Source organism: Pinus tabuliformis, chromosome 7 (genome assembly GCF_031772625.1).
Source record: "Pinus tabuliformis cultivar Carrire ecotype Pingquan chromosome 7, CPIR1, whole genome shotgun sequence".
Classification (NCBI taxonomy): domain Eukaryota; kingdom Viridiplantae; phylum Streptophyta; class Pinopsida; order Pinales; family Pinaceae; genus Pinus; species Pinus tabuliformis.
In genome coordinates, this window is record NC_142293.1 from 79031296 (window position 1) to 79055644 (window position 24349).

Sequence of the window (24349 nt, forward strand, 5' to 3'; positions counted from 1 at the left end):
CTTCCATATTAGCAACACAACTCCTAAGAGCCATCCCAACCACTTAGGTAACTAGCCCCTAAGACCAACTAAATTTTTAGTGCATCAAACCCTTATATGCTCCCTTGATATGGACCAAGATGCATCTAGGAGGCTCTAAACGCTCCCACGGCAAGGGTAAGGGAGAATTCAAGGAATTTTTTTCCCAATGTTGTGCCTAAAACTCTAGGATTTGTGTCACTTTTTCAGGCCCAAAGGCCAGGTCACTGCCCAGAACTCAATGACACCTTTATAAATGAATTAACAAAATCAAAGAATGATACATTTATAAAACATTGAAAAGGACTAGACTGAACCCCTACTAGCCATGATAGGAATTTTGTCAAACATGTCACAAACATGAAAGCTACAAGTCTTAACAACATAACTAAGCATAGGGGTCTCATACTTGTCTGAGAATCGCTAAGAAGCATTGACGCCTCAACACATTAGCTATAATTTCATATATTAGGCCATAGATACATTGTTCATTCATTTACAATTAAAACATGTTGAGAGTCATACATAGCCACTATCATAATACATGTTCATAACTAGCATAATAACAACAGAAATACCAAGGAAACAACAACCATATGATATACATATAATCTGGTATAATACTCATGAATTAACAAGGAGAAATAACATCATATTAATGATTCAAAACCCAACCAAGTTTGGGACTTCCACAAACCACCATACCATAGACATCGCTGAGCCAAATCTCTCTTCATGAATGTGGGATCTCATGGAACAATTCATAAAAATTGAATCAAGGATTCCAAAGTCCAAACCACCTCAACCCTTCAAACAATTATTCCACCTCATGGTCAAACATCACAAACCATCATCTGATCAGTCTCTACCCAAGTTGTCTAGGGCTTAAGAGCATTTGTTCCAACTCAGCTTCCAGCACTAGTAACTCAACCCACGACTATTTCCGAGCTCCAGAGAATTTGTCCAACCAAGGCTCTAGGACTAGTAACTCAACCCACAATTGTTGCTGGGCTTTAGAGAATTTGTCCAACCAAGGTTCTAGGACTAGTAACTCAACCCACCAAGGGCTCCAAAGCGTTTGTCCAACCAAGGCCCGATGACTGATAACTCAACCCAAGTTGTTACACGGCTCCAGAGCGTTTATCCAACCAAGTTTCCATGACTAGTAACTCAACCCAAGTCATTACAAGGCTTCCAGAGCGTTTGTCTAACCAAGGCTCCAGGAACTAGTAACTTAACCCACAACTAAAGGAACATGAGAACCAACCAGAAAAAAAGGAAATGAACCCACAACACCATGGCTATCCGAGAAATGGAAAGGCTAGGAAAATACACTATCAATCCATGAAATTCTCCATGCCAATGACAGATCATAACCAAGAAACCACATGCATATTCCATGCATACCAAAACTAGTGAGGACAACATACATGCAACTTGGTACTTGCAAGAAAAAATAGTTGTAGCTGTTGATCTTGATGTCCTCTTGCGCTTTCCTTCTCTTCCTTTGCCTTATTTCTCCAAGCTTAAAAGTATGCCACACTCTCCAAGAGCGCTCCAAGAAAACTCTAAGTGTCCAAGAGTATGAGAGAGAGAGAATAGAATGAGAGCTCCAAAACTAGACTAACAAAATATTACATTAACCAAACCTGAGCAAAGGCTTGCCACCTAATCCTCATAAACCTTTTTATTAATGAGGCCTATATTTTCTTCATTTTCCATTATTTTCCTTCATTTTTCTCCTCACATGCAACTGTTACACAAGAAATTCCCTCTTGCAAACAAGAGAGATCTCCCTAGATCCTAAATGGAAACTCGAAACAATCATGACAAATGAATTGACTCTTTCCCTGAGTTGAACTTAATTTAATTACAAGTAGTCTAATTGATAGATAAACCTCTTACTGGTTTCACGAAATGCCTGATGAAGATCCCTAGTTGTGACTTGATGCAGCCCTTCAATGCTTAGTAGAACCTGCAAACATAAACCTTAAAAAGGATCAAAAGCACATGTGATATAGTAATTCAAACAACTTAGCCTAATGATCAAGGAAATTAGGGATTGAACTTGCCTTAATTAACACAATAACCAATTTCAAACTATTCATCATTCATAAAAGACAAAAATCAATGGGAGAAAGTGCTCATTTGTATTAATCAGAAGATAAGAGGAGCCTTACAACCTTTTCCTTGATGCTGTGTGGTCTCTCCAAAATGCTTTTAATCTCATACTTAGATAACAAGCTCTCCAATCTCAAACTAGCAACATAAGTTTGTATTCTCTAAATTCTGACCTCCTTCATCCTTCAACCCTCTAGTCCTTTTATAGATCAAAGAGGGTGAAGTTTCAGATCCCTAAGAAAAGGATGAACCTCCTTTAGTGAAGGATTAGGTTACCATGAGAAAAGGGATGGAGATGAATCTTATGAGGGTTATAGTTCAAATAGTCATCACCTGAAGCTTTCAGTTGGGAAATATTTGAACAACTAGGTTTCTAGAATGTACTTTTTATTTTTACTTTCTAGAATTCACCCACGCGGATTTATAGTTATAGACAGACCGCAGCTCTGCGCTATTTTCAGAGTAAATTTTAGTGCATGAGGGGGAAACGCTATAGAAATCAGCGCAGGTGGAACTTAACAAGGTGTGAAAGCTATTTGACCCAAATTTCTCATGAACTTTAACATATTTTGAGTTGTTGGACTTCTAAGGGAGATAGTTTCAACATGTTCACAGATGGTAATAATATCCATAAACTGATCAAGTGTCATGGCGAAAAATTTACGTGTAACAGATTGCCCCCTAAAGTGCGAAGTCTGAAAAATAAGTTTAAAATATTGAAGCGATTTATCATTCCAAGGATCAGATTAGAGGCAATGGTCAAAAACCTGCAAGGAACATTCAAGGGAACATAATGAAAAATATATGTCAAAAATCATCTTTGAGGTAGGCATTCCCATACTGAGAGTAAAGAGAACTCAATGAAAAAGCATGGAAAAACTAAGATAATATATATGGTAGACACAACATGTACACAACAATCTGTCTACATAATCATGAATATAAAATATCCTCACAACTTGGATTGATGAAACTAGATCGAGGGTCTTGATCTCCATCTCTGTAGAAATTTTGAATAATATAACACTTATTCACAGAGATTATCTTGATTATACACTATTTTCAGAATGCATGCATAATACATAACCTCCTCTACCATTGATCATCAATTTTCGGAATTAAGAAACAATCGCATGCGCACATTGAAACATCAATCGCACATATCAACACAGTATGTAATGGGGAAAGCATACAGCTGAAAACCCCTGAATATTTGTATATTATAATGATAGAGAACATGTAAAAATACATAGTACAATACACCTTACAAGTACTTAGTACTACCAAATGCTACACACAAACTAGCTCAGATCTGAATCAAGTCACAGGTTCAAATCTCCTCCATTGTTTGCCTGCCTCTACTGCGCAATCCAAGTTGAGAATAGATCCAATCCAAGTTTGAATTCCCTTGGCCTGTACTACACAATCCTCATTGGCAATCTCAACCAATGATTGTGCAAATCTCATGCACAGCTATAGTCACAACTGATAGCAGTCTCACTCTTTCACCCACCTCTAACACTTGTCTCCACTGAATTGTCCATGCACTGAGTTAACTGATGTATTCTTTAGTTGATTTATGAGTTAATAATTAGTGAATTAACTATTAATAATTAATTCACATCACTCATCACTAGTGTATTTGGCAGTTAGACTAAATACAACTAGTTCAACTAAGTCAAACTGAACACAACTCCATCAACTCCTCAATCAACTCCACCAAACTCAATCACTTGAGTTCTAACTAAAGTCCATCATGCAATAGCTCAACTAACCCATAGGAAAAGCATATTTCCCTCTGGCAGTTGTATGTGCCACATCCGTAGCTTGAACTGAAGTGCTGCAAGAGGATAAGATAATGTTTATAGTCCAAATTTTATTAAGAGCTAATAATATTCGACTATTCTATTTTTAGACTGGAAGTCTAAAAATAGACTTTGCCCATATGTCTAAAAATAAAGGTCCATCTATTTTTACCAACATGACCAATCATCCATAATTAGCATCCTGCAACTCATAGACCATGATCCATATGTCTAAAAATAGACATAGTCTAAAAATAGACTTTGCGCCAAAAATAGCCTGCGGGCCCACTTAGTGAAGGCGACTTCTTTTCACTAAGCTCCATCATCTTTTTGCATTTTCAACACTCCCTCTCAACAAGATATGGATTATCTGCAACCCCTATCCTACCTCTGTGGTATTCGAATTTACTCCTGGTGAGTGCCTTCGTCAAGATATCAGCATCCTGATCCTTCGTGGGAATGTATGAAAGTAACATGATTCTCTACTGCACGCAATCTCTAATATGATGGTACCTAATGTCGATGTGCTTGGATCTATCATGAAATACTGGATTAGCTGAGAGTTTAATGCAACTCTGGTTATCACAATAAATAACAGTAGGCTCCGTTACACAAAATATTGTCACCATGACTATTTGCAGTCAGTATGGGTCTATTATCATTCATACTGTCCTCCTTATCAAGTCTCAAACCTCATCTCTTCATGTCAACCTTTAAAAATGAGAGAAAGACCTTAAAAATCAATAAAGCTTTGGTTTTGCACTTTCTCTTACTATTACCTATGGTCCCGCACCCCTTGTTCATGTTACCTGCGGACCTGCCCACTCTGTCTCTAAAGGAGTGGGTGCGGACCCCTGTGAAAGTCAAAAAGGCGCAAGTTTATTCTTAAAAACTCACTTGTGGTTAATTCTGGATGATTCTAGAAGGAATCTTGACGTGGATGGTTCACTCCTAGGTGGTTCATGCATCCCAAAACTAAAGGAGCTAATCCCTTCATGGGAGGAGCTTATCCCTTTGAAGGAGGGCTTTATCCCTTTGAAGGTGGACCTAGTAACTTCCCTCCATTGCACTATAAATTCAGGCATTGGGCTAGTTGCTAGAGAGGTTGGAAGCTGAACATTTTTTAGGGTAAATGTTGTTGGAATTGAGAGTTCCTAGTTAAGCTTGAGAGGAGAGATTACATACCTTTTGGCTTCATTGGGAAGAGAGTGAAACTTGTTAAAGTAGAGGAGATTCTTACTGGACCCTGGAAGGAGCTTGTACAGCATCAAGGCACCAAGGTTGTAAAGTTCTTCTTTGATTAAAGTTAATACAATCAGATTCACTTTTCTCAACAAACTGTCTTATATGGTTTCTTTCATGAATTCCTTGATCATCATGATAAATATGCTTTGTTATATTGGCTTTTCACATTCTATTTAATTTGTGTGCTTGTTTGTGTTTGCAGATTCTTTACAAGGGAGTTCATTTGGATCAACGGAGCGTGGCTTCCACAAACTTGCACTGGACCTGAGGTAGGCCTAAACACGTGTTTTCCTTTGTTTATAAATTGCATATTCAGAGAAAGATAAAATTTGTTTGGTTTGCTTGTCGCTAGATATCATTAGATACTAGGGAGGTCGGTCTTGTCCACAAGAACGACTTATCCGGCCGACAAAATGGCGACTCCGCTGGGGACTTGAATTTTTTATTTTTTCCTTTGTTTTTACTTTGATGTGAGAAACTGTGCTTTTGTTTCTAGTTTTTGGCTTGATGTGTGTGGGATTGGGTAGGTTTAGTAGATCTTGAATTATTTTTTTCTTTTCATACTTTTGGGAGAGGACCGCACCCTCTGCTTGTAACACAGTGTGGACCTCCCCGCACTTTTGTTTTACACACAGAGTGGTACCGCACCTGGGTAAACTGGGGGCCTGTGGACCCTGTCAAAATTTTGAAAAACTTGAAAATTTCTTGATTTGTTTATGTGTTTTTAGCCTATGCCCAGATCTGCACGTGACTTGTCAGGAACTTTTCTTAGGTTCATTCCATTGGCCTTAGGGTTTTAGGTGAAATTCCTAGAAGTTTCGTGTGCCGGGCTTGATTTTCATTTTGGTCTTGTAGTAACTCAGAGCTTAGAAGCCTTAGAAACCTCAGATCACCTTGGTTTTTGCTAGCCTTCTTATGGGTCTAACCGTTTTGCAAAATCTACCTTTGTTGAGGAATCCATCTTGTTTTTCTCTTTGCGAAATTTCGAAAGGACTTGTGTTGAAAGTTTTGGATTTCATTTTTAGAAAAGAAAACAAAATTGGTTGTTTTTTGACTGATTTGTGATTCTGGACAAATTAGTCCTTAGTTTGATCATAGCTAAGTAAAATATCCTTGAAAAGAAATGTTGTAAGCTTTTACTTCAAATAGTTTTTTAGAACTTATAGATCTCAAGATTAGATTTTGTCTATAGTTTTGAGTGTTTTATAATAATAAAAATAAAAATCTTTTTTGAAAAAGTTTGTTTTGTAGTATTTGAGTGTTTGAAAGAAAAGGGAAATTTCATGAGCATAACTAGTTGTCTCGTTTTTGAGTGTATTGGAAAAGACAAAAAGTTCTTCTTTTGATTTGATTGTTAAGGAAAGATTTGTTTTTACAAGCATTTGCATTCTCAACTCTTTCTCTAGCTAGAAATTCATTGAAGAAAAAGGATTGTTTTTCATCTTAAGTGCATTTTTTAGTGATTTGGAGTCGAGTGTTCACACCATAAGTTTCATCTCCGCATCTTTTGACTTAAGAAAAAACCAATAAAAATAACTCTTAAAGTAAAATCTATCTAGTAATCTTTTTATTTCTAGGGCTCTTTATCACCAACATAGCTTAGGCTAGTATCTTGGAGTAGGGAGTAATTAACTCTCCAAGATAGTAAAACAAACAAGTAGTTGTATCTTGCGGTAGGAGACAAATTCCAATTGCTACATCTATGCTCTGGGAAGCTCCTCTTATATGAGTAAAGCACGAGATCGTGTCCGAACCAGTGGGGTAATCAATCCTTCCTCATTGGGAACGATACTAGATATACACGTATTAAAAATGGTAAACCTTGGATTAACCATTGTCGAGGAGTCTGGGGTCACTTGTTGGTAAACCTTGGATTATGTGAAGGAGCCTTCAAGGGGATTGAGCTTGCTACTCTGCCCTTGCGTGTGTATCGGATCACAGACTATTCCCCTAGGTATATTTGTTTCCGTTGGTAACCATAGTGACCATATTCTATAGGATTCTTTCCTAAGGTGACGGTGGAGGGAATATCCCACTGTATCTGGAGCAGACGTCGGCTAGACTCACTTGGATTTTCTGGGGGGTTCTCTTCACTCGAGATGGTTTAGTGGAGAAACTTGTGCCAATCTATTCATTAAGCAGGTTGTCGGGGTAACTGTTCCAACCGCCATTTCTGTATTGAATTCTGCGACGTTGGATTTCATCACCAACTAGTGTTTTCGGTACGGAAAGTTACTGTTTGTGTGGTTTGACCTCCTAAATTCTTTAGGCGTGTGATTCAAAATTGTTTAGTTCTTTAGAGACTTTAGGTGCTTTTCATTGAGATTTTCTTTGTTTGCGTGTGAAGTAGTTAAAATATTTAATCGTGGCTGAATTACCGAGGAAGTCTTGTAGACTTCGGGGCCAACCTCCTGAGTTTTCATCGAGCCAGCTTGAAGGGCTACGAGCCCTTGTAACTCCTAGTGACAGTAGAGTTGGGTCACCTGAAGAAGGAGAGTCTTCTTTGGTTGTACATCCTGATTACCAAGTTCAAGCACCAGAGTATATTTTAGAACCTGTTTCATTTTCTGAAGTTACTGGTAGTTTTTCTTCTACTAGTGATTTAGCTGAGGAACCTGAAATATCTGAACCTGAAACTGAACCTACTGCTACTCCAACATCAGGATTTTCCTCTCCAACTTCCAGTGGTCCTGGTTCACCCAGAGTAGAAAGAGTCATTACCCAAAATCTTCCTTCTGGACTTATCGCTATTGAAGAACTTGTTACTCCAGAAGAAGGTATCCCTATCCCTAAAAACTAACCAACTATAGAACTTAGGGAGCGTGAATCGATCTTTTACAGTCCACCTAGGAGGGACGCTTGGTATCTTTCATTGACCAATTTTTTGGAAAACCCGGGACTAAGTTTTTCACCACCTCGCATTCCTTTTCACCCAACACCTAGGGGTTATTATCCTCCGTTAAATATGTCAAGACAGTTGTCCATGTTTTCTCAATCTCCAAAAACCTTTTTATATGGCGGTCCTTCTATTCCCTCTGGGTATCAGTCACTTACTGGTACTTTTTTGGGAGCATCTCCTCAACCTATTGAACAAGGGTTATTAACTGGTAATAACAGAACTAAGGCTTTGAGTGTAGAAGATATTCTTATGATGTCAGGTACTATTCCTAATCCGCAACCTCAAGGTGGCCAATTACCGCCTGGGGGGCAACCTCAAGGTACCCAATTACCGCCTGGGGGGCAACCTCAAGGACAGTACATACCTATGGGATAGTACATTCCTCAAGGTCAACCCCAGACTTAGTATGTACCTCAAGATCAACCCCAGTATCAATATGTACCTCAAGGTCAACCCCAGTATCAGTACGTGCCTCAAGGTTATCAACCTCAAGGTCAGTACCCGACCCAACGTTTCCAACCACCTTCCGGTCAATCATTCGTCCAAGGAGATGGAAATGTACCTTTGCCTTATCAACCCTAACCACAACCTGGTTATGGTCCTCAATATGCTCAACCTTCTATGGGTCCATACCCCGGAATGAACTTAGTGTGGGATCCATCTCAATCACAACAGATCTTGCAACTGAATGTGCAATTGTCATCTCAATCTGGACAACCTTTGGTTTCTGGTTCACCCAAGCAACCTGTCCAGTCTACTATTCAAACTTCTGCAACTTCTGTAGTTTCTCAGCCTGGGCCTAGTATGCCTCGTACTCCGCCTCAAACAACTGCTGCAACATCTGTTCAATATACCCCACCTACTTCTGGAGTATCGACAGCTCCGGTTTCTACTGTTCCTGTATCAACTCCTCAAGCATCTTTACCTCAATCTGGACCCACAATTCAAACTTCGGTTCAAATGCCTGTAGGACAACCTGGTCCAAGTACGGTTGTCACAAGTCAATCTCAATTTACTTATCAACCGTACCAGGGACAGTACAAATTCGGTCCTGCTGTGCAGCAGCCAGTCTATCAGTATCAACCATACCCTGGATATACATATCAACAACCTCAACAACCCCAGTATGGTCTGGTTAATCCTGGTTTTCCGGGAGGATATAATATCCCAAATTCAATTCCAATTCCTAGTTATCCTGGATATCCTCCCCCTGGGGCTAGTCTCATGACCTAGGGTTTCAGGGACCCTAATTGTCAGTTACCATTCATTGCAACTTTGGACTTGCCTGATTTGTCGCGCCTTAGGAACGATCCCATTAATTATCTTCCGTTTTGGCCGCCAATGCCGAATAAGTTGCCTAGTGATATTCCTAAGTTTGAAGGCAAATCAGGAGAGGACCCGTCGAGTCATGTGATGACTTATCATCTCTGGTGTGCGTCTAACTCCATTTCAGATGATTCAATCCGTTTAAGGCTTTTTCAACGCACTCTAATTGGTCTTGTGGCCAAGTGGTACATTGAGTTACCGCGAGCCACTTTTTATAACTTTAGTCAGTTAGCTACTTCGTTTTTAACTCATTTTCAGTTGCCAGTCAGATATGACAATGGCACGGAATTATTAACTTCATTAAAACAGTCAACGTCCACTTACATTTCAAATCACATTCATGAATGGAGACGTCGACGACATTTAGTGAAAGTTTTTATTCCGGATCAGATCTTAGCAGAATGGTTTGTCAAATCTTTATTACCAAAAATCACTGAGGATGTAGCTAAGGCAGGAGTCGTTACTGAAGAGCAAGTAATTTCTCAAGCTCAGTACCTTGACTTAGTTTATACGCAGTTAGGTACGTTACACGAGAAAATCCCCAACCTTCCTAAACAAAATCAAATAACTGCAGCTCCTTCAGGGTCTCATGCCGTTGATGGTATGATTGGTATGGTTAATACCAAAAGTAAGAAGAAATCTTCCAAGAACTCTTCTCCTATCATAATTTTACCAGATTCCCCGATAGGAGATTCGTCCATGGAAATTTCTGCCGATATTCATGTTGTAGATTCATCTACAGCCAAATCAAAATCCAGTGGTAAAAAGAAAGGGAAGAAGAAAAATAAAACAGATAAAAATTCGAAAGAGAAACCAGAAAAAATGGAATCAACTAATGAGAAACGCAAACCTCGTTATCCTTGTCTCATTTGTGACGAAGAGCATTTTACAAGAGACTGCCCTCATCGTGCAGAGGTTGCGAAAATTGTCAAAGGTTCCCAAAGGCTTGCTATTTTGAAGGATCTTTTTCCTAGTCAAGACAGTAAGATGATAGTTTCTTCCTCAAATGCCTCAGAGGAACCCATAATGATGATGTCCCACGTTAGGATTGCGACTCGATCGCAAGATTATGGAAGTAAAAGTCCTGTTGGTGGTAAGGAAGCATAATCTTCTAATTCAAACCCATCAACTTCAACTCTCGGTTCTGATCCACTACAGATCGAAAAACCTAACCTAGACTTAGTAATCAAACCGCCCGCTAAGGGTATACTTCGAAAGTCAGCTTTCAATCCACATGCGAGAGCGGCTCAGAACTATAACATTGTTGAAGATTTGGCTATTTCACCTTCAGCAATGTCGGCTTTGGAGGTGTTGCAATCATGTCCAGCACAGCGTAAATTGCTATTGTCGGTTATAGGAGCTGTTGACATTCAGGACTCGAACCTTATAATTTTCGATCTAGAAAATAGTACACCTTGCTTACCTCATCAAATGGCTTTCCAGATTCCAGTGTTAGTCAAAAACAGACCTTGTTATACGACTGTGATTGATGAGGGAGCCTCAACGTGTATTATTTCGATCCAGTGTTGGAGATCGCTTGGTTCTCCTACACTTAATCAATCCCCGATGATTCTAAAGGCCTTTGATGGTCGTGGGTTCCATCCTTTTGGCATTCTACAGGATTTACTTATAGGGGTTGAAGGAAAAACTATTAATCTAGATGTGGAGGTGGTTGATGCCCCTTTAGATTACAACCTTCTCTTGGGTCATAGTTGGTCTTATGCTATGACTGTTGTTGTCTCATCGGTCTTTCGGCTTATAAAGTTCCCTCATAATGGAAAGATCGTAACTATAGACCAGCTAACTTACTTTTCTTTCGACCCAGCCTCTTCTGAAAGTATTCAGCATGTCGGCAAAACAACTATCCCTTATAAGGATGTTGGAGTAGGACTAGTTAAAGATTCTGGTTTACTAGGAACTTTTCCCTTTCCTCCTCTAAAAGCATCGTCTTCTACTGCAACCATTCATATGATTTCATCAGACACTATTGTTTATGATGATCCTTGGATTGTACCTTCCGAATTTGAGATAGATTCATTTGGTGATGCTATGCCTTTGAGTCCATATGAAATTGCGTATCAGGTTGTGCAGTCGTTTTCCGACCCTTCTTCAACCGAAATAGACTTAATGAATGTGGTCCATGAAGAATCACTTTCAACATCAAGCCCAGATTCAATAACATTTTCCGAACTTGTTCACACTGATGAGCAAATTCGTGAAATCCTGTGTGTTGATGATTTACCATGGGAAGATCTTCACCATAGATCTTCATTTTTACCTAAGATTGATCGCTTTGAAAATGATTTTTCATCTATTTTTACGACTGATTATGCCAAGGAACCTCAGAATCCAATGAAAAATCTTGATTCTGAGTTAAATTTGGGAAATATTTCTCGGACTATTCCTATTGACATTTCGGTTAAGCCTGGAATTGTTGAAAACATTCATATAGGTGCCTCTTGTACAGAAAATGAAATTCAAACATATAAGGCCCTATTTCAAGAATTCCACGACGTGTTTGCCTGGTCATATGAGGAAATGCCAGGAATTGACCCAACAATTGTTGTTCATGAAATCAAAACTTACCCAGATGCTAAACCCGTCTGGCAACGTTTGCGTCAGATCCACCCGTGAAAAGCTACTGCTATTAAGGCAGAAGTTGAAAAATTACTTAAAGCAGGTTTCATTTATCCAATTCCGTTAACGGATTTGGTATCGAATATTGTTCCTGTTAACAAAAAGCAAGGAATAATAAGAATATGTATCGATTATAGGGATATTAATTGAGCATGTCCAAAAGACAATTACCCAACTCCCTATATCGATCAAATCATTGATGATTGTGCCGGCAGTGAAATATTCTCCTTCATGGATGGTTTTTCCGGATACAATCAAATAAATATTCTACCTGCTGATCAACCAAAAACGGCTTTCATTTGTCCATGGGGGACATTTGCTTATTGCAAATTACCTTTTGGGCTCAAGAACGCCGGGGCAACTTTTCAAAGAGCCATGTCTTACGCGTTTCATGACATCAAGCATATTGTGCAACCCTATCTGGATGATTTACCTGCTCATTCATTAAATCTAGCCGATCATCTCATCCATTTACGAGCAATCTTTATGAGGTGTAGGAATTTTCGGATTAGGTTGAATCCACACAAGTGCATTTTCTGTATAGAAATGGGTCGGTTACTGGGGTTTGTTGTTTCGAAAGCTAGCATTCGCGTCGATCCCTCGAAGGTTGAAGCTATCGTCAAATTGCCTCCTCCTTCGAGTCTTCGCCAACTCCAAAGTTTGCAAGAGAAAGCAAACTTTTTACGTCGATTCATTCCTAACTACGCCGAGATCACAAAGGGTTTTACCTGGTTGTTGAAACAGAATACTCCATTCTTTTGGGATGAGATAGCTGAAAAATCTTTTGATGCACTAAAACACGCGTTGACCCATGCACCGTTATTGCATCCTCCCAACTACAACCAAGACTACTTCTTATATCTCGCCGCCTCGCATTCCACCATTGGAATGGTGTTAGTTCAGGAAGACAAATTCGGTAGTGAACATGTGATATATTACCTTAGTCGAACCTTAAATCAAATTGAGCTAAAATATTCACATGTGGATAAATTGGCATTGGCAGCTGTTCAAGCTGTCCAACGTTTTCGTCATTACATTTTACTACACAAAACTACAGTAATTTCTGATTGCAACCCTATGCTCTACATTTTGACCAAACAATTGTAGGGGGCAAGTACTCCAAATGGATTGTAATCCTACAGGAGTTTGACTTAGAATTTGAAAAGTCTAAGTCAAAGAAATCTTTAGTTTTTGCGGAGTTGATGTGTGACTTCCCGCGTGCTAACACTGCAACTGTGGTGGAGGAGCCCATTGCGGACGAATCCTTGTTTCGAATCAGTACTTTAGATCCATGGTATGGGGATATCATCGTTTATCTCCTAACCCAATCCTTTCGGCCAGAAATTTCAAGATCAGAACGTCGAAAAATATGATTCCAGTCCCAACAATTCAAAATTATTGGAGATACACTTTATCGTCGTGGGGCGAACTCTATTTTCTGACGTTGTTTAACTCATGAGGAAGCTGAAAGGGTTCTAAATGAATGTCACTCTAGAGCGTGTGGCGGTCATATGTCTGGGTTTGCCACAGCCCAAAATATATTACGCGCTGGCTATTTCTGGCCGTCTTTGTTTAAAGACTGTATTAACACGGTCCGAAAATGCCACAACTGCCAAATTTTTGATCGAAAGATGCGCGCTCCACCTGCTCCTCTCCACCCTATAATTGTCGTCGGCCCTTTTTCGAAATGGGGTATCGATTTTATTACATGTAACCCTCACTCGGCCGGGGGGAATGCGTATATCATCCTTGCAGTAGATTATTTTACCAAGTGAGCTGAGGGGATGCCTACATTTGAGGCAGACGGCAAAAATGCTGCAATTTTCATGTTCAATCATATAACTGCTAGGTTTGGTGTTCCACAAGCGATTATCACTGATCATGGGCGTCATTTTTGAAATATTACGATGACTGAACTTACAAACCAACTTGGCTTGCGTCACGATAGTTCAACTCCATATTATCCACAGGCTAATGGTCTGGTTGAAGCCATCAACAAAGTTCTAGTCATCATGATCCGACGAATCATTGGGATTCATAGGTCGAATTGGCATAACATGCTATTTTCAGCGCTTTGGGTGTATCGAACCTCAGTAAAAATGTCAACCGGTTTCACTCCTTTCCAACTAGTTTATGGTTTGGAAGCTGTGTTACCCATTGAATGTGAAATCCCGTCATTGCAAATGGCCATAGAATTACTTCCAGCCACTTCCGAAGAGGAAAAACATTTGTTGTACTTGGCTTAGCTAGATGAGAATCGACGAGATGCTACATTAGCAATCGAAACTCATGCCAAACGTATTAAAGCTCAGTATGATCGAAATGTTACCCCTTGTAATTTTTCAGAAGGAGACCTAGCCTTATTGTACTATCAAGCAAATGATAAATTAGGCGCTGGAAAATTCGTACCCATGTGGCATGGTCCTTATGTTGTTAAGAAAAAGCTGGCAAAAGGGGCCTATGAATTGGTAGACTTTGACGGGGTCTCTTTAGGTAAACCCAGAAATGGTCTTTACCTGAAGAGATATTATGCTTAAATCTGGGTGTGGAGATTTTTAGTTAGGTTAGTTTTCTTTCTAGCTGGTGTGTTTTAGATTAAAAAGTGTGCTTAGCTTAGAGATTGTTTTTTTTCATTATTCCTGCTTATCTTGATTTTACTCTTGATATTGCAGATGTCGACGTCTCTCCAAACATACATTGGTTTTGCTGATGGTGCTTGTTGTAATACACGGAACATTTCTTCCGCAGCTTGGGTCATCTATTTGCCCTCTGACGAGTTGGTATCTATGCATTGTGTAAGCCTCGGTCAAACAACGAACAACATTGCAGAGTATAGTGCAGTGATTGAGTTATTATCTGAATCCATCTCATTTGGGATTCGGAGTTTGATAGTGAGGTTAGATTCTGAACTCGTTGTATTACAGCTTAATAGAGTATATGCCATTAGAAATCCAGTGTTATTGAGATTGTTTTTGAGAGTTCGTATCTTGGAACGTGAATTTGACTATATTTAATATCAGCATATTCCAAGATATTTAAATACATTATCATATGCAATTGCTTCTCGAATGTTAAGTAGACATTTGCAATAATCATACAAGTAAATTTAAAAACATTCCATAACATGTTTTACAAGATAAGCCGGTAATAGTGATATAGTATAGCATAGAAGTGTGTCAAATATACATCGTCTTTGATCATAGGTTGAAAAACACCTTATGATCGATAGAAATGATAGTACAAAAAGCAAAAAATGTCATATGAGTCTACAACAGGCGATCATCCTATCACTGGTGATGATCACGATAAGAAACCACTGTACGAGCCACCCTACAAAGGAACCTCCTGAAAGGTCCTGGGACCCCAATCACATAGCACTGTAGCCTAAGAGGGATGTCATCTATGCTGGTCTCCGGAATGTTTGTTGTCAAACGCTCTAGATGACTCTCCAATTCAGCCAAGGTCTCTGTAGATTCGTCTTGTGGGGCTGGTGCTACTGCAGTTGGTTGTTTCCTCTCATAAGGCCGGAGAGTGGCTGGTTGTCGTGGACCTACATCTGCATTTGAAACTTTTACTATCAATTTTGGGACAAAAAAAAAAAAAAATTAATTAGAAAATGTTGAGAATGATTTTACCTGAGTCATCCCATTGCTCTCCTGGTGGAAGAGCCATGTCTGGTTCACCACGATAATCTACCCCAGCATAAGGAAAATCCTGAATGGCAAATACTTGGTTCTACAACCAATGAAAATACTCAGGAGTAAATCGAACGACTTATGTTCCCTCCTCAGGATGACGGGCCATAACTGCAACCCAACGCATCAGTTTGGGCTCTCGGGGAAGTCCAGCTCCAACAGTAAGATGTTGTGGAACCAACATTGGGACCCTCTCTAGACCAAAGCTCACAACTAAAGCACCATATCCAAAGGTCTTCAGTTGTCCATTCTTCGCTCTAGTCAGTTGGCCTTTCATATTAGCCAACACAGCCTCACACCAGTTGAAGATGGTGCCTCGAAAGCAGTCTAATGCCATCCACATTTGGGATCCAGTGGCCACATGTAGTGTTGCGCTTCTGTAGATCCTGGTAACAGTAAACGCAATCACTTTGAGCTTAGGACGGGAGATGGTTTTTATATCAATCCCTTTGTCTCCAGTTTGATCGTTACAGAACTCTAGCCGGAGGCTATCGACAGAGTGGCCACCTGGCCTAGTCCCGAATAGAGTCAAATTTTCACCTCTCTTAGGAAAACCAGTAAAAATTAAATGTCTTTCGGCTCCATTTCGAGTCGGTGGCCACCTATAAAGAAGCATTGTTCCTGTATGTTCCACCTGTCTACCAGCCACTGCAAAAAGTCCACTTGGGCCCTCATGCCAGGTATGGCCCAGAATTTGTATAAACCGCATGACTTCAATGCATCAATCGAAGGTTTATGATTAATCGCGGCAAGATCCACATCCTCGTGCTCCCGTTCCCGCCAATCAAGCATGATGTATATCCTACATACAATAAAAAGGCAGATTAGAATATTTAAAATCAAAATTTTTGGGTGGAATTTGAAAAATTTAGGTTTAAAAACATTTGCTGCGGGGACCGCACCCTCTCTCTTAGAGACAGTGTGTAGGTCCACACTCTTCCTTCACGACAGGTGCGGACCCCTGACTTTTTTCCTTTTATGAAAAAGTCGAGGTCCGCAGGTTTCCTATGCTATGCCCGTGGACCCCCACGCGCGTGTTTTTAACCTAGACATTTCCTAAAAAAACAAAATAAAGCCCTAAAAACAATTTTCAAAGGGATGAAATGAAAGAGTAAGATGATGTGGATTACCTGGAGGAGACGGTGTTCGATTCCAACGGACGGATTTTCCGCAATCTTCACGGGAAGTTTCTTACCAAAAGCTCTCTTTTCTCACTCTGAAGTCGAAGGGTAAAAATGAATTTACAAAAGCCCTTTTTATAAGCTTTTTGAATAAATGAGTTTTTAATTTGTTTATTTTTCACTTTAAAGAGATAACTTTTGAAGCATTTTTATCTATTTTAAACAGGTATGAGTAATTTTTGAGTTTTTGTGCAGGATAATGGATTTTTCAAGCAGAATTGATCATTTTTGACAAAAAACATCAGAGTCACCTTTAAGCTCTTTTCTGACACCTAAAATATGAAAAGATTGCCGAATTTTTCTTTTTAAGCTCGCTAAAATGGAACTAAAAAGACGGTCCACTTACAGCCCTTTTCTGACTGTAAAAACAGGAAAAGATTGCCGGATTTTTGTCGTTTCAAATTCGATATTGGTTATAAAACAACGTGTCATTGATCGCTTTTTTACTTTTTCGGATCAGAGGCACTAATTATGAAAATTACTCCTTGGTCGTAATGATCAAGCAGTTCTCTCAAGTATTATTTTATACTTTTTCGGGCCTGGGAGACAAAATTTACGAAAAAGGACAACCATGGAGTTTTCTTAAGTTTTTCAGACTCTCTAAAATTGAAAAACACCGAGTTTCTCCTATATTGGACTCGTTAAAATTTAACAGTAAAGGACTTGTTCAATTACAAACAGGAATGGACCGGTCCTTCTTAGGGTTCAAATTTAAACTAAGTTGGACTCATTCGAAGGATGAGCTTATAATCAAGCAAATGTTATCCTCCTCAAGCTTGTTAAAAATAAAGAGGTACTTGCTAGAAATGGTGGGGGAAAAGAGAGAAAGATGAGCCTGTTTGTCATACTTTGTAACCACTCTTGAACACGACACTTTTTATTCACCTGGGTTGGGAAATCCTTTTCCTAACAGTGGATCAAACCATATTGAAAGTCTTCAGCCAGTTTCTAGGTATTAAATTTGAGTCAATTGTCACCAAACCATTTGCTATGTCGTTATGTGTTCAAGAGGTCATTGCAAATAAACCATTCATCTGCAAAATATCTGTCATCCGTCTTGACCATCCCTGAGTCAGTCCTTGCAACTATATTTCTTCAAACTTGATCTATGATTTCGTGTCGTGGGCTTGCCTACGACGGATCGCTTTCTATCGACTTCAGCCCATTATCTAGAAAGATGATCTAGAAATCGTCAGTATCTTGGGATCTGCATGCCTCAATGGTAGGTTTCTCACCTTCGACGATAGATTGCATCATTGACCTTCGATCAAAGGATTCCGTGACATGTTAGACATCAACACATCTATTCACATTTCATGGATTGTACTGAGTACTTTGAGAGCCATTGACATTACTGGTGGTTTCTCTCACACTTGTTAACATTTTACATCATCGACTGGTAATCAAGTGGTTTCTACCATGTTCGACTTCAACACATTTATTCACATGGATAGAATCGTACTATTTCGGGAAGTAGAAATCAAGACCCTGGATCTAGTTTCCACCATCCAGGCTGCGAGGAATTTTGTATTCATTATACAGTAGACTATTCATAAACAGATGGCTGCGTCCATACTGTGTCTACATGTGTCTATACTTGTATGTATTACAAGATCATTCCTATATCAGAGCAGTAGTTAGTTTTCTAGTCAGTTTTGATCTGAGTATGGGAATGCCTACCTCAGCAATGATATGATCTCATATATATATTTTGTATTGAATGTTTTTACAGGTTCCAACTGGGCTCTCCACAAGATGATCCTCGAAATGATAAAGTACTTCACTCTCCTTAGACGATAAATGAAATCCTCAGCTACTACAGACTTCGCACTTTAGGGGGCAATCTGTTACACAAAATATTGTCACCATGACTATCTGCAGTCAGTATGGGTCTATCATCATTCATACTGTCTGCCTTAGCAAGTCTCAAACCTCAGCTCTTCATGTCAAGCTTTAAAAATGAGAGAAAGACCTTAAAAATCAATAAAGCTCTGGTTCCGCACTTTCTCTTACTATTACCTGCGGTCCCGCACCCCTTGTTCATGTTACCTACAAACCTGCCCACTCTATCTCTAAAGGAGTGGTGCGGACCCCTGTGAAAGTAAAAAAGGTGCAAGTTTATTCTTAAAAACTCACTTGTGGTTAATTCTGGATGATTCTAGAAGGAATATTGACATGGATGGTTCGCTCCTAGGTGGTTCATGCATCCCAAAACTAAAGGAGCTAATCCCTTGATGAGAGGAGCTTATCCCTTTGAAGGAGGGCTTTATCCCTTTGAAGGTGGACCTAGTAACTTCCCTCCATTGCACTATAAATTCAGGCATTGGGCTGGTTTCTAGAGAGGTTGGAAGCTGAACATTTTTTAGGGTAAATGTTGTTGGAATTGAGACTTCCTAGTTAAGCTTGAGAGGAGATATTACATACCTTTTGGCTTCATTGGGAAGAGAGTGAAACTTGTCAAAGTAGAGGAGATTCTTGCTGGACCCTAGGAGGAGCTTGTACAACATCAAGGCACCAAGGTTGTAAAGTTCTTCTTTGATTAAAGTTAATACAATCAGATTCATTTTTCTCAACAAATTTTCTTATATGGTTTCTTTCATGAATTCCTTGATCATCATGATAAATATGCTTTGTTATATTGGCTTTTCAGGTGCTATTTAATTTGTGTGCTTGTTTGTGTTTGCAGATTCTTTACAAGGGAGCTCATTTGGATCAATGAAGCGTGGCTTCCACAAACTTGCATTGGACTCGAGGTAGGCCTAAAACACTTGTTTGCCTTTGTTTATAAATTGCATATTCAGAGAAAGATAGAATTTGTTTGGTTTGCTTGTCGCTAGATATCATTAGATACTAGGGAGGTCGGTCTTGTCCGCAAGAACGACTTATCCGGCCGATAGGCTACAAGTGTGACCCAAACAACCCGACCAAGATCTTCCTCATCCATATAGCCTCGCATGCAGCCAAACTTGCTGCCATATACTCGGCCTCTGCTGAACTGAGTGCCACAGATCTCTGCTTCTTGCTGTACTAAGAAACTGTTGTCGACCCGATACTGAAGATCCCTCCAGATGTGCTCTTTCTGTCCATTGGGCTCCCTACCCAATCTACATCCGTGAAGCCACATAGCTTCACCTCAGCCTCTCGTCTGTACCACAATCCATATCCCAATGTGCCTCTGAGATAACGCAATACATGCTTGCCTGCCTTCCAGAAGAGCTTGGTTGGCTTAACCATAGCTTGTGAAAGCTGGTTAATAGCATAGCATATATCAGGTCGTGTATTGACCAGATACATAAGTGACCCCACCAACTGTCAATAAATAGTGGCATCCACTACCTCTGCTGAAGTAGCATCCTCCTTCCTCCAACCTCCAGGAAGAGGAGTATCAATAGGCTTGCAGCGATGCATGTTGAACTTCTCCAGTATCTCCCGGGCATACTTACCCTGAGAAACAAATAGTCCATCACTGCGTTGCTAAATTTCCAATCCCAGGATATAATGAAGGAGGCCCAAGTCCTTCATCTCAAACTCTCTAGAAAGATCCTCCTTGCATAAAAGTATCAACAACTCATCTCCCGTCAAAATCGAATCATCTACATAAAGTACAATGATCAACAACTTACCCTCCACCACAATCTGGTATAGGTTAGGATCTGCCTCACTCTTGGAGAATCCAAGTCCAGTGAAATAACTATCTATCCATGTGTACCAAGCACAAGGTGCTTGTTTCAACCCATATAGTGCTCTCTTGAACCTGCACACATGCGACTCGCTACTGAAGATCTCGAAACCTTCGGGCTGCTCTATGTACACCTCCTCCTCAATGACTCCATTGAGGAACACAGTCTTCACATCCATCTGATGAATGTGCCACCCCATCTGCGCTAAGAGAGCAAGAATCGTCTGTATGGAAGAATACCTTGCAACAGGTGCAAAGGTCTCCTCATAATCGATCCCCTCTATCTGTGAGAAGCCTCAGGCAACAAATCTTGCCTTGTACTTCTCCACAGACCCGTCAGCTTCCTAATTCACTTTGTAGATCCATCTCGAACCCACCACTGATTTCCCCTCCGGTCTTGGGACAATCTCCCATGCACTGTTTCTGACAATCGAATCATACTCTTCCACCATGGCATCTACCCATGCGGGATCCTCCACAGCTTCCTTGAAAAAGGATGGCTCAGTCACGACACATTTGCTCACAAGAGCCATGTATCCAGTGTACCAATCAGGTGACTGTCTCTGTCTGCGCTGTGTTGTATGTGGTCCTACAACCTTCTCTGCATCTTGAGCCAGTCGCTCAGCTTCTGTAGTGTGCTTTCGCCCTCTGATGGTTGGCGCTGCATGAGTGGTCTCTTCCACTCCATGAACTTCATCTTGTGTTTGATCCACATCCTGAAGCTCATCCTTAGGAACTAATAGCTCGTCATCTGCATGCAAGTGTGGCTCCCTCTCAAGCGAACACTTCATGGCTTTCTCCTCCTGAAATTTGATATCTCGTCGCACAACAGTGTTGCGACTATCTAGCAAATACACATGATAGTTGTGGGGCGTATCAGTGTACCCCACAAATATCCCAACCTCTGCAGTCGGCTCCAGCTTCTTCCTGGCATCCTTCGTCACATGCATGTAAACAGGAGAACCAAAAATCGTCAAATGGGAAATATCAGGCCTCTTACCAGAATAAGCCTCCTCGGGTGTACTCATGCCAAGTATCTTGTGAGGACAACGGTTCTGCACATATACTGCAGTATTGCATGCCTCTGCCCACAAGTGAAGGGGTAGGCCCTGATCATGCAACATCACCCGTGCAGCACCCACGATCGTTCTGTTCTTCTGCTCAGCAACCCCGTTCTGCTATGGGTTATGGGGAGCTATGAGCTCTCTTTAAATCCCTTCTGCGTTGCATAAGTCCTTGAACTCACCAGAGATGAATTCACCACCATTGTCGCTCCTAAGAGCCTTCACCTTCTTCCCTGATTCCTTCTCGACCAGTGCTTTGAAGTCACGGAACTTTGAGTATGTCTCGCTCTTCTTCTGCATGAAGAAGATCCAGCACTTTCGAGAGAAATCATCAACAAAGATCACATAGTACTTGTACTTTGCTGTCAAAGCTACTGAGAAAGGTCCACACACGTCTGTGTGAATTCTCTCAAGGATCGTCATGGCGCGACTATCCTTCTTGTGAAAGGTGGCTTTCACAAATTTTCCCAAAGTACACCCCTTGCACTGATTTGAATGCGCAAGAGTGCCTTTAGGAATCCCAGTAGAAATCTGTTGTAGTATCTTCAAGGCTCCATGGTGAAGGTGGCCCAATCTCTGGTGCCACAGCTCGCCATCATCCTGGCTCACCAATCCTTCTACCTTGCATGCCATTGCTGCGTAGCCATCTACATGTAATTGATAAAGGTTCTTGACTCAAACCCCTATCTTCTGGGTTTCTCCAGTTGTCTTACTGCGCAAGAAAGCCTTTCCCTCGCTGAAGACAACATCATATCCCTTGTCTTCTGAAATCGCCACAGAGATAAGATTCTTCTTTAATCCTGGAATATGCATCACTTCCTTCAATATGAAGGGTTTACCAGACTCCCTCTCAAAGGAAATGGTACCGATACTGGTCGCACTGTATCTACCATCATCACCCATCTCGATGTGCACTCCAAGATCTTTCTCATCCAGATCAGAAAAAAATCTCGATCTCCTGTCATGTGATAAGACGCACCACTATCCAAGAACCATACCGATCCCATCACACTTGATACCAAGCATGCGATCAGTGAAAAATCTAGCTCAAACTGCAAGGCTAAGGCCTCTCCCATTGCAGATCCAGCAGCTTGCTTATGTTTCTCCTTCTGCGGACAATCTGTGGCATAATGTCTGTGCTGGTGACAGTGAAAGCACTTCACCTTGGACATGTCCTGCTTCTTGCCTTTCACACCAGAATGAGAAGGTTTCTTGTTCTTCCCCTTCTTTTCTTTAGCATCCAAAGCGCAATTTTCTTCATCAGATGCCTTTGATGAAGATTCGTCCTTGGTATTCCGCCTGATCTCCTCTTGCACAAGATCAGACCAAAGTCTCTCCCATCCTGGAAATTTCTCTCGACCATTGACAGAGTCCTGATAGGAATACCAACTCTTCAGAAGACCAAGGAGAGCCAAGCTCACCAAGTCCTCATCATCGACAGTCACCCCCACACTTCCCAGCTCATCCCGGCATTGGGTGAACTTCGTGAGATACTTGGGCATACTGTCTCCTTTCTCACACTTAATGTTTCTGAGTTTATCCTTGAGCAGCAACTTCCTCTAGTCGCTCTTTCTTTGGAATAAATCTGTCAATGCTTTCCACATCAAGTATGGAGAAGCCTTTCCATGCAGGCTGGATACAATGTGATCCTTCACGCCCTCCAACAGAATCCTTCGACACTTTGCTGTCTTCTTTTGCCAAGCCTCAACGTGAGCAGCATCAGTAGGTTTTGGGACCTTAGCATCTATGAACTCCTTCAACCCATTGTCATCTAACACCGCCTCCATCCTGTCTTTCCATGCAATATAATTCGATTTGCCTTCAAGAGCATACTCCAATCGCAATCCGTTGAAAGACATTTCAACTTCGACACCAAGAAAACACTGCTGCAAATTCGAACTCCACCAGCTCAAAACTCAACCGCTTCTAATCTAAAATTCGTGAGAACAATGTATTTCTCATACAAAGATTGACTGTATGGGAATTTACCAGATATCTCACCTTCCAAAAGAAGGATGAATCCAGAGGCTACCTGGCCCGATTACAGACTCTGCCTGAAGAAATAAAATGTAATCACTTTCTGAATAATAGATCTGATGATCAACTTCCCTTTGATACCATGTAGAAATTTTGAATAATATAACACTTATTCACAGAGATTATCCTGATTATACACTATTTGCGGAATGCATGCATAATACATAACCTCCTCTACCATTGATCATCAATTTGCGGAATTAAGAAACAATCGCATGTGCACATTGAAACATCAATCACACATATCAACACAGTATGTAATGGGGAAAGCATACAGCTGAAAACTCCCGACTATATTTATATTATAATGATAGAGAACATGTAACAATACATAGTACAATACTCCTCACAAGTACTCAGTACTATCTCCACATGCTACACACAAACTAGCTCAGATCTGAATCAAGTCACAGGTTCAAATCTCCTCCACTGTTTGCCTGCCTCTACTGCGCAATCCAAATTGAGAATAGATCCAATCCAAGTTTGAATTCCCTTGGCTTGTACTGCACAATCCTCATTGGAAATCTCAATCAATGATTGTGCAAATCTCATGCACAGCTATAGTCACAACTGATAGCAGTCTCACTCTTTCACCCACCTCTAACACTTGTCTCCATTGAATTGTCCATGCACTGAGTTAAC